The following is a 10,205-nucleotide window of genomic DNA, read 5'->3' as shown; positions in this document are numbered from 1 at the left end:
TGCATTCAGGTTGGACTCGGATCTAGACCTAGTTCGGATGGGTCAATCAATCTATACTAAAATTTAATGTAAATGTATGTATATACGTATGTATGTATGTGTGTGTGTGATTTATCAAAAAAATATATATTTGTATATGCATATATGTATGTACATAGGCAGACTGAGTTAGGATTAGAATAAGATAGGATTGAGCTCAGACTAGGTTTGGGCTACCTAAGAGTTAGACTCAAACTTGGCCTGAAAGGATCAAAAATCTAAACTCAAGCCTGTATAATATTATGGTCTGGATCGATTTGGACTCGAGTTGGGCCTGCCTAAGTGCACCTCTACCCCCAAATACTAACCCGGTTTGTACGAACTCAGTGCTGAGGTGATTGTGCTTCATCTGGGTTGCCTTTGAGTGTTGAAACTGAGACTCACCGGATGTTATCACTCTTCTAGTACTACTACTACTACTACTAATCCGTTGGCAATTTGGCATAAGGGGCCGCATGCCAATATTTTCTACAGATATGCATTGCACTCGAGCTCTCTAAGCAAATTGAAAAATATCAAAATTGGTTGAAATGCTTTGATCAAATTTATTTAACAGCTGAGGGCAAAGGTTCAAAGTATCGATATGTATCAAATTGATATATATCATATTAGAGGCTTTTCATATATTCCTATAGGAAGTGTTTCAGGTCAGACAGTGATTCAAGGGGTAGATCAGTCTTAAACTGACCCCTCTAAACTAGATTCGAAAAAAATAAAATAAAAACACATGCATCAATTTCTTACGAATCAAAAGATAATTTTGGTAAAATGTACTATGAGCATTCTGGTTGAATGAATTGGCCCTCAATAAGACCTAAAAAAGGTAAAAGGATTAAAATATTAGCAACAGCGTGACTTCTCCTCTGGTCTGGTGTCCATCTTATTTTATATTTTTAATAGCTTGAAGAGTTCTTGATGTTCTTTATTATTTTATTATTGGGGCCTGTGTCATGCAAGGGAAAACCAGATATAGTGGTTAAATGGAGATGTAAATCATTACGTCATTTGCCCATAAAAAAGAGATAGGAAACATATTTTCAATCAACTCCTTAAAATTCAAAAACGTGTTGGGAAAAAGACTATATCAGTCAAAGCAAAGAGAATAAATAGATAGAGATATTTTAGGTGAAAGAGATTTTTGAAATTGATTGGGGGAGTGGGGTAAATGATATGTGGTTAAGATGAGATATTTTAGGAGAGAGAGATTTTAGAAATATTCTTAGTTAATTGGGTTGGGAATAGATAAGGTGAACTTACTGATTTGTCTTAATGGGAGGACTGAAAAGGGGAAATGAGACAGAGTTAAGGAGAAAGCAATAAAGGGGGTTTAAAGAAAGGAGAGGCATAATAACATGGACTTGATCATAATTTTTAACCAACAGGTTGCCTGGTAATTTGCTGATAAACTATTAATATTTTTTTTTGGTGATATCTTCTCAAATTTTATTGTATTTCTTATAAAATGACAATTTTAGACATTATATACACAATCTATATCTATTATTATATATTAAAACAAAGATGGCCATGTCAAATGGCCTCTCCTCCTCCATAATTACCCCAATGGAGGCTACTCATTCATTGCTTTTCTCTCTTCTTTATGCCCTTTCTAGCTTTGTCAATTTGCCACATGGACTCTTTTAATTAACTTTTCTATTAATTCCCACTTCCCAATTACTAATACTGCGTTTGGTAGAAGTGTAAAATCGAACTGGGGTAAACTTTATACCCCGGTTCGATTTGCAGGCATTTGGTAAACATGTAATTTTACACCGAATTACATTTTACCAACGAATTACATCGATAATCGATGTATCGATGTATTTATTACATTGCTCTCTTTCTCTCTCTTCTCGTTCTCTTCTTCTTCTCCTTCTCACTGGCTCGCTTGCTCTTTCTCTCTCGCTTCTCCTTCTCTCTTCTTCTTCTTCTTCTCCTTCTCTCTTTTTCTTCTTCCTCCCTTTTATTCTCTTTCCATCACCGCCGTTGCAACCAGTTGTAGTGGCAGATCTGAACCCACCTCCGCCTTCCACCTCTCTCTCTCTCTCTCCATCGCTAACTGATGCTCCTCTGTCTGACTACGTAAACCCTAACGGTTTCTAGACTGGGTGCAGCTCTGTGTGTGGCAGTATCGCCAATGTGATCTATGGATCTTGCTCCAGCATCGGGTGTTGCCAGACGTCCATTCCTCGGGGTCTTGATACGTTTCAAGTAAAACTCCAAAGCAACAGCTCTGACGACTCCAATTGTAGCTATGCCTTCCTGGTTGAGGATGAATGGTTGAGTTTCATGGAATCAGATATATGGAATTTTACAAGGAGAGTGCCATATAAGTTTGGGAACCAGACGGGAACTCCTGTGGTGTTGGAATGGGCGATTGGGAACCAACCTGCGGAGATCCAAGCCTATAGGTGAACTATGCCTGTGGAAACAACACTGAATGCATTAACTCCATCGACGGCAGCAGATATCTGTGTCGTTGCAAGAATGACTACGATGGCAACCCTTATCTGCCACAAGGATGCCAAGGTATAGTAAAGCATATATAGAAGATTGTGTGTACCCAGTTATTTATTGATTGATTGATGACTTATTGGTTATTAGATACTGACTATGCTAGCCTTTTATACTTAATTGTTGCTTGAAGACACTAAGGAGGAGAAGGAGAACGACAGGAACCAGAAAACAACTCCCTCCATCGGTGGGTTTCTGTGGATGCCACTACAGGGTAACCGATGGAGGAGAAGGAGATCTCCAACGGCTAGGTAATAAATTAATTTAAGTTGCTGGAGAACACCGATGGAGGAGAAGGAGATCTCCAATAGTTGTTGGGCTTCGTCTCCCTCCCTCTCTGTCTCTCACTCTCTCTCTCTTTCTCTCTCCCTCTCTGATAAATCTCCCCAGAAAACAGGGTAACCTCTAAAAAATCAGGACGAGTGTAAATAGGAACAATGGCCGATCCGTATTTTACACTCTCAACGAACCATCGTTTCTCAACTCCATGGGTGTAAATGTGCATTTACACCGGAAATAAATGCAGCCTAAAGATCTTCCTACAATCTCTCTCTCACATTCTCTCAATCCCCACTTTCCTAAAATTCCCACATCCCATCATCCATATCCTACATATTCTTCTTATTTCCCTCCTTACTCTTCTTCATCTCTTTTTATTTTGCCAACTTCATCACACCACCATCATTCTCACTTGAAAATTTGAACCACCAAAGCAATTGCCCCTTCTTACCCTATCTTCTTCCTTTCATGTTGGAAGCTCAAATCCCATCTTATACTTCTACCCAACCAATGTCACGAATATCTCTTCAATAATAACTTCGTTAATGGTTGCAGATCCATACTCGAGGGAAGTTTACCAAACTATACAATAGTTGAGAAATAGAAGATGGAGTTAACGGGCAAGTAGACACAGGTGTAGTAATGGATGAGCATGGGAGGTTTCTCTTGGAGAAGGCAAAGAGCATAAATGTCCAGGAACCAAAGTTATATGAAGTTATAGTCTTGCAGTTGGTGGTTGATGTGTACAATGTCAGTGCCTTGGAGATTGTTTATTAGTTAACCAACCAATGACATAGTAGTGCTTGTCGGTAGGGATGAGTAAATGAGTAGGTTCTACCCGGAACCAAATGGAACTGACCTTGAACTGATCTTGAACCAACCCTACCTGATTTGTTACATGCTAGGGCCTAGTTCCAAATTCTTAGAATTGGCCCCCACCCAGGTTGGGTTCCAAGGTCCAGGGGTTTACCCTATCTAAACCAACTCGATGAACTAGCCTTGGTGGAACTGGCCTTGGAACCAAACTTGTCTTGAAATAAACCTCAAAATACTTTTAAGGATGTGAAGATTTGAACCCAAACACTCATGGTTACAAAAGCCATTGTCTCATTTAACCATCGAGTTACTTAAGTGATTTGATCATTTGTTTTTATTTTAATATTTGTATGTGTATAATATATAATGTAAAAGGTAATATTTACAAAATTTAAATTATAATGACAATTTTTAACCATATATTAATATATTATGATAATCTACATATTAAATTATTCAATTTAATCAATAAAGACAATTTTAGTTTTAAAACTATAAGAATATTATATCATTTCATTTGAAAATCACATTTTTAAGGACATGTTTAATTTTTTCTTGAAGGGGAAAGGGTAAATAAAGAACATGTTCCATGTACGGGTAGACATCGGAACCGCCAAAGCCATAACCGACCTTCACAGGATTGGTTTTGGTTCCAAAAACCTGAAACTGACCCCTACAGGATAGGTTCTAAGTTCTTCCATGGAACCGAACCAAATCGACCCATTCTCACTCCTACTTGTTTGTGCCTTGAAGATTTGTGGCCATCGTTGTTGATATGTGAAGTTTACTCAATTATCTAACTCGTACACCTGCTTTGCCATTAACAATTCAAAAAATATAACTGTGAAAATTTTTTGTTGTTTTCTATTTCCTAAGGCATGGTTTGTCTATTTGTTGTCACTCTAATAATTTTTTTGGTATTTTTCTTGATACTGTGGTTTTTTTTTTTTTTTAATTTTGTTTGATGCTGTACCTATTCTTCAATTCTTCATTTTTTTTGTGAGATATGACACTTTTTTTTGTTCCTGTTCTCAGGGTGTTCTTTTTTGGTTTGTTCTATTCTACAATCATGATCTAACCTCATTATTCTTTTTTTCTTATATGTTCTTATTTCTGGTTGTAGGTTTGTCATAAATTGATGATTTTGCTTAAATAGTTTCTAAGGCACGCGCGGTTTGTCTTTTCCATCATTTATTTTTATGTGATGGTTAAATCATTTATCTTTTTTCATTTATGGTTGTCCACTATATTTTTCTTATTTTAGTTAAAATTTAAAGGTATTTAACAAGGCTCATCTTAGTTGGTAACTTTCAAGTTGTTTTTTTTTAATATTTTATTTTCATTTTTAATGTCTTAATCATCAAAGATCACATCAGTGCCCTACATGCACATCTTAACATACATTGGGAACATCTCCCATACTAGTCATCGGAAGATGTTTAATTCCAAACGGTTGGGATGTGCCGTGGGGCATTGTGGAGCGCTGATCTGGGCTCCTATCCATCGCCTTCCAAATGTTTGCACTCCTTAGTATAGAGGATTTTAGACATGTAAATACATACTTACCAAGACTGGCGTATGTATATCTAAAAGTGCGAAACACAGATTCCATGCTACATCAATAAAAAAAATAATAGCTCTTTATTTGTCTCTTATTTGTGATCATATTGCATTAATGTGTTCAACTATGAGAAAATAGTTGTTTTCACTATGTGAAACCTAACAAGGGCTCCAATGTTCAATATATACTAGCCATTCAGTTTAAAACTCCCACAAAATTCATTACTGTTTGGCCCATGGTGCTTTCTCCTATTGAATTTTTTATCTTTTTATGCCATGGCACTTTTTAAACAACCCGCATTTCCCCTTTAAAATATTTCTAAAATCTCTCTCTCTCTCCCTCTCTTGTCACGTTCCCAATCACCTAAATCATCGCCTCTCCTAAAATTTCACCTAAACTATCTCCCCCACCTAAAACTTCCTCATAAAACATCCCCGAGTCTATCTCGCAATAAATATCTAATTCCAACGTCTCTTTCCCTCCCCTATCTCTCTATCTATTTCAATCTCTATCTCCCTCTACCTTCTAATTACATTCATTTAATTTTTCATTAATGTATTAAAATGTTAATGTTTAAGTTGACATCTTTTCTTTATAAAAGTATTTTAAGTTAAAACTTAAACATTGAAATATAATGAGTAAAAAAATATCTAAAATACTAATAAGAGAAAAAATACAATAAGAAAAATAATAAAATCTAATAATTAATTAAAAATATTATTATAATTATAAATAATATTTTCATATTGTCATTATAAAATTTAATAATTAATTGTAACAATTTTATAATTATAAAGTAAAAAAAACTTAATTTCAATTTAAAAATGATTCACATAATAGAAAATTCAAAATAAATTACTGTTTTTAATTTTAACAATAAAAATTTTCAAAATTAATTAAAATAATATTATACTTAATTTATAATAACAAATTCTAACGTTATTAAACATTTTAAATAGTAATAAAGTTAGCATAATATCATAACTTAATTAAAATTTAACAAAGTAAAAAATTATTAATTCAAAACTGAAAAATAAACACAAGTTGGGTATGGGTTTGCCTTCACCCAACCTAGGCCCTCATTTTGCAATATCATCATGCTCTTAGACTTTGGAAATGTCACCCTGCCTTCCACTTCACCACAATAACAAAGACAAAAGCTTCCCAAATATTAAATGTGTAGGATAGTTAAAATGTTAACAATATCAATATATTTTGATAATTTTATTGATTAATTATTTATAAATATACAAATGTTTGAAAATTAATTATTCATATCAATAATTATTGAATAATAAAAATTTTTTAATATTTATATATTAATACATTATTATACGAAATTAACTATATATATATGTGTATTATTTGGAATTGATAATTCTTACCTAAAAATTTTAGTATTTTTTAGATAATTATTTATTTTAAAATTTTAGAAAATTAAATTTTATGTAATTTTCAATAGTTTTTAGGTAATTTCAGAAAATTATTAATTTTGATAACAAAAAATATTTAGTGATATTTTGATTTACATTGGATTTTGGAAATTGTTAAATATTAAATAGGAAAATTATTGGCAATTTTAAATATATTCATAATTTCCATAACTATTTATAAAATTAAATATTTCTTTTTGAAATTTATTAAATTGGAAAATTTTAATAATTTCTATAATTAATTGTTGGTAATTTTCATTGGTTTTTGTTAATTATTAAATAGGAAAGCTATTGGAGAATGTTAGTATTGATAATTTATATTTGGTAATTATTAATAGTTTCCACAATTATTGGTAATTTACATTGGTTTTTGATATTTATTGAAAAATTTTAATCTAGTGATTTCCATAAACTAATTTTCATGTTTTTGGTAATTTAATTTCATGAAAGGTAATTTAAAAAAATCTTATTTACTAAAAACTTAAAAAATTAATAATTAAATATTCATAAATTCAAATTTCTTTTGGAAATTAATTTATTCATATCAATAAATTTTGAAACATTTACTTGTATTAATTCAAAAGTTTATTTATTTTTGTTTGAAAAATAATTTATTCATATCAATATTTGTACTAAGGATTTTTAAGATATTCAAGTTTTTATTTCTATTTTTTATTTTTCATTTCTGCAAAGAACAATAAATAGAGATTTTTTATTAATTTAATTATAAACATCACCTAACAAAGTGTCAAATGATTGGTTGGTAAGGTTTCTTTATGATTATAGTAGAGACTTTGGATCGAATCCAGCTTGCACTAGGGTTGGGGGCTTTATGGGTTTGTGGGATGATTCCCTTGGTTGTGTAGCCCCATGTAGCAATAATTTTTATGCCATTTTTGTAATTTGATCTATGCAAAAAAAAAATCCTTGATATCTTTCAGATTATCAATTAATAATAAAATTAATCAACTTTTTATTTTCTCGTGCATTGCACGGGTCCTATTAATTATAAAAAATAAGGTCATGAAATATGAAGTATATATAAACAATCAAAATAAATGATCCAATTCCAGATCTATTATAACTAGAAATCAAAATTAGGGTGCAAATGGATCGGGACCGGATTCAAACCAGAGTATATCCGAATCCGATCAGACACTATTAAGGGCATATTTGATCCAATCAGATCTAATAAACATGGATTTGAATTCAAATTTGATGAGATAGTTAGATCTTCCGATCTAATCCTATCCCATATGAATTTTTTAAAAATGAAAAAAATATTAAAAGAAAAATAAAATATAACAATTTAAATAAAGAAATACAAAAAATACAAGTATATATTCAACTATTTTAATCATATATATATATACATGTGGTTTATAAATAAATAAATAACATACATATATATGTGTTATATATATTTATATAAATAAATAAATAAGATATATATCAAATCAGATTGGGGTGATCCGAATTCGATCCAATTTCTAATTGTATCTTATTATCTAGTCTGATCCAATCTAAAGATCCAAAATGGGGCTATTTGAATCTAAGAATATAGGATCGGGTTAGATCATGATCTGATCCATTTGCACCATTAAGATTCAAAATGCACATCCAAAACCAACCCTATTAATAGCCGGGACAAAACCATAGATCCAAACCCGATGCAAAATTTGGGTTTAGTATGGGATTATGGGTCTATTGGGATGACACAGACATAAATTCATGGACAAATAAAGTAGTTTGCTGAAAGGAATGAGGAATCGATGAGGGATAGGTGTTGTTTGATTGTGCAGTGTTTGACATCTTACCATGAGATTGGGATCCACCATAAAAGTAGGACCCACCATGTATGAGCATGTTGTGGGAGATCTAGACTCCTATTAAGACTTTGCGTGTGTTTTGTTCTATGGGTGTTTTGTGATAGGCATTTATTAAAGTGCCACCATGTCATCACCAAATCAGCATTTAGCCCATCATGGTGATCCATATGCATAAATACTCACAAAAGGTGACCTTGATTTATGTGCATGCCTACCATTGGGGGAAGCTTCATTTTAACGCTTCCCCCATCGGTTAGTCATTTATTCACTATTCTGCTAATGTGGCACCTATTTGTTATAAGCGATTGACATTATTTCTTTTGTCAGTTTTGAAAACAAATCAATTACAAACGTTTAGTAATAAACGGAAGCTCTACAAACATATACTTTATCAATCCAAAAGGTCCCTCCAACCTCCTCCTCTTTGTACGAACCCCAAAACAGGATTCAACAATATCAAGTTTCTATGCCTTCCTTTTGATGACCCGTCTCTTATTAATGGGTAGTTGGAGGCTAAAACTGGGATGCAACTACTTGCGCATCACTATATATATATAGCTTTCAAAAAAGAAAAAAATGAACTAAACCCAAGTTTTGAGTATGAAAACTGATTTTGTCATCACTAACCCCCCTTCAAAAAAATTTTGTCATCAAGAACACATCCTATGTACTTGTGCATTCTGTGCATATCACGGATAGACAATTGTCCAAAATTAGACATATTCTAACAAGGAAATCAGCTGTGAGGCATCTATCCAGTGCAAGGAATGCCTCCTTTGACAGGACTTTGTGGACCCATATTTTTGAACTGGGAAAAACAACCTGGTGAGTGGGAATTCCTTATTGAAGAATATTTGGACTAAGAATACATCAGATGGTTTAGATCTGTCCCATGCTCAAACACTTTTTTCTGTCATATTTGGAACCGGACTTTCTTGATGAATCTTGTGTTCAGCCAATTGACCAATTTCCTAGCTGTTGAGTCTCCGTGATTTGGGAATTGAGGAATGTGGATGAATCAAGGAGAAGGGCGTCCTGCATGGTTGTTGAGGACGATTTGGAAGAAATCTCTTGGGTAATATATCCACTATTTCCATGTTTCCTTCCCTCAACTAAGCAAGCTAACTGCAAATCAGCTGCTTTATGTAATTTTCATTAACAAAGTGAGTGAAGGTATCTCTATCATAGACACCATCCTAAGTAATTATTTCCATTTGAAGTGTTTGGGGACAGATTGCTTTTAGAGCATTAACTAGAAAGTATAAATTTGATCTTCAATGCAGATTTCTTTTCACAGCTTGACAATGAAGCAGGTTCAGTATGGGAACTTCAACTTCCTCCCAAACCACCAATTATTCAGATGAGATTAAAAAGGTTAGTAGATCAGCTTGTATCTAAAATAATGGAGGGTAAGGGGTGTCTGTTATCAAATTGCTTATTGCAAATAATTCTTCAAGCCAGAGAGAGATGAAGGAGATCAATTCATCGAAGTGTATGTTGGATGGTATGGAAAGCAACCAAAGGTCAATGCTTTTTTTTTTTCTCTGACAAGGGTTTCTTTAGTGTCATGCAACCAACCCTAGGAAGGATTTTCTTTTTTTTTGTTGATAACAAGATCAAGCAGAACGAACTTACATTGAAGGTGGGGTAGCATGGCCCTGAAGGTCTTCAATAAAGGTGTAGTTTAGGACACAGCAGTTGTCCTCACTAATCTGTAGGTCTTCTTTACTTTCT

General features: G+C 33.0%; 1 long non-coding RNA gene across 1 annotated transcript; it reads left to right on the top strand.

Moving 5' to 3' along the window:
• The first annotated feature begins 1,908 nt into the window (after positions 1-1,908).
• LOC148790679 (uncharacterized) lies at positions 1,909-4,087 on the top strand. The gene is made up of 3 exons (XR_016077863.1): positions 1,909-2,568; positions 2,687-2,804; positions 3,388-4,087. It is a non-coding gene; the product is annotated as an uncharacterized LOC148790679 (long non-coding RNA).
• The last annotated feature ends 6,118 nt before the right edge of the window (positions 4,088-10,205 follow it).

Source organism: Nelumbo nucifera, chromosome 6 (genome assembly GCF_055504915.1).
Source record: "Nelumbo nucifera cultivar China Antique chromosome 6, China Antique-T2T, whole genome shotgun sequence".
Taxonomy (NCBI): domain Eukaryota; kingdom Viridiplantae; phylum Streptophyta; class Magnoliopsida; order Proteales; family Nelumbonaceae; genus Nelumbo; species Nelumbo nucifera.
This window is presented reverse-complemented; position numbering and strand designations above follow the sequence as displayed.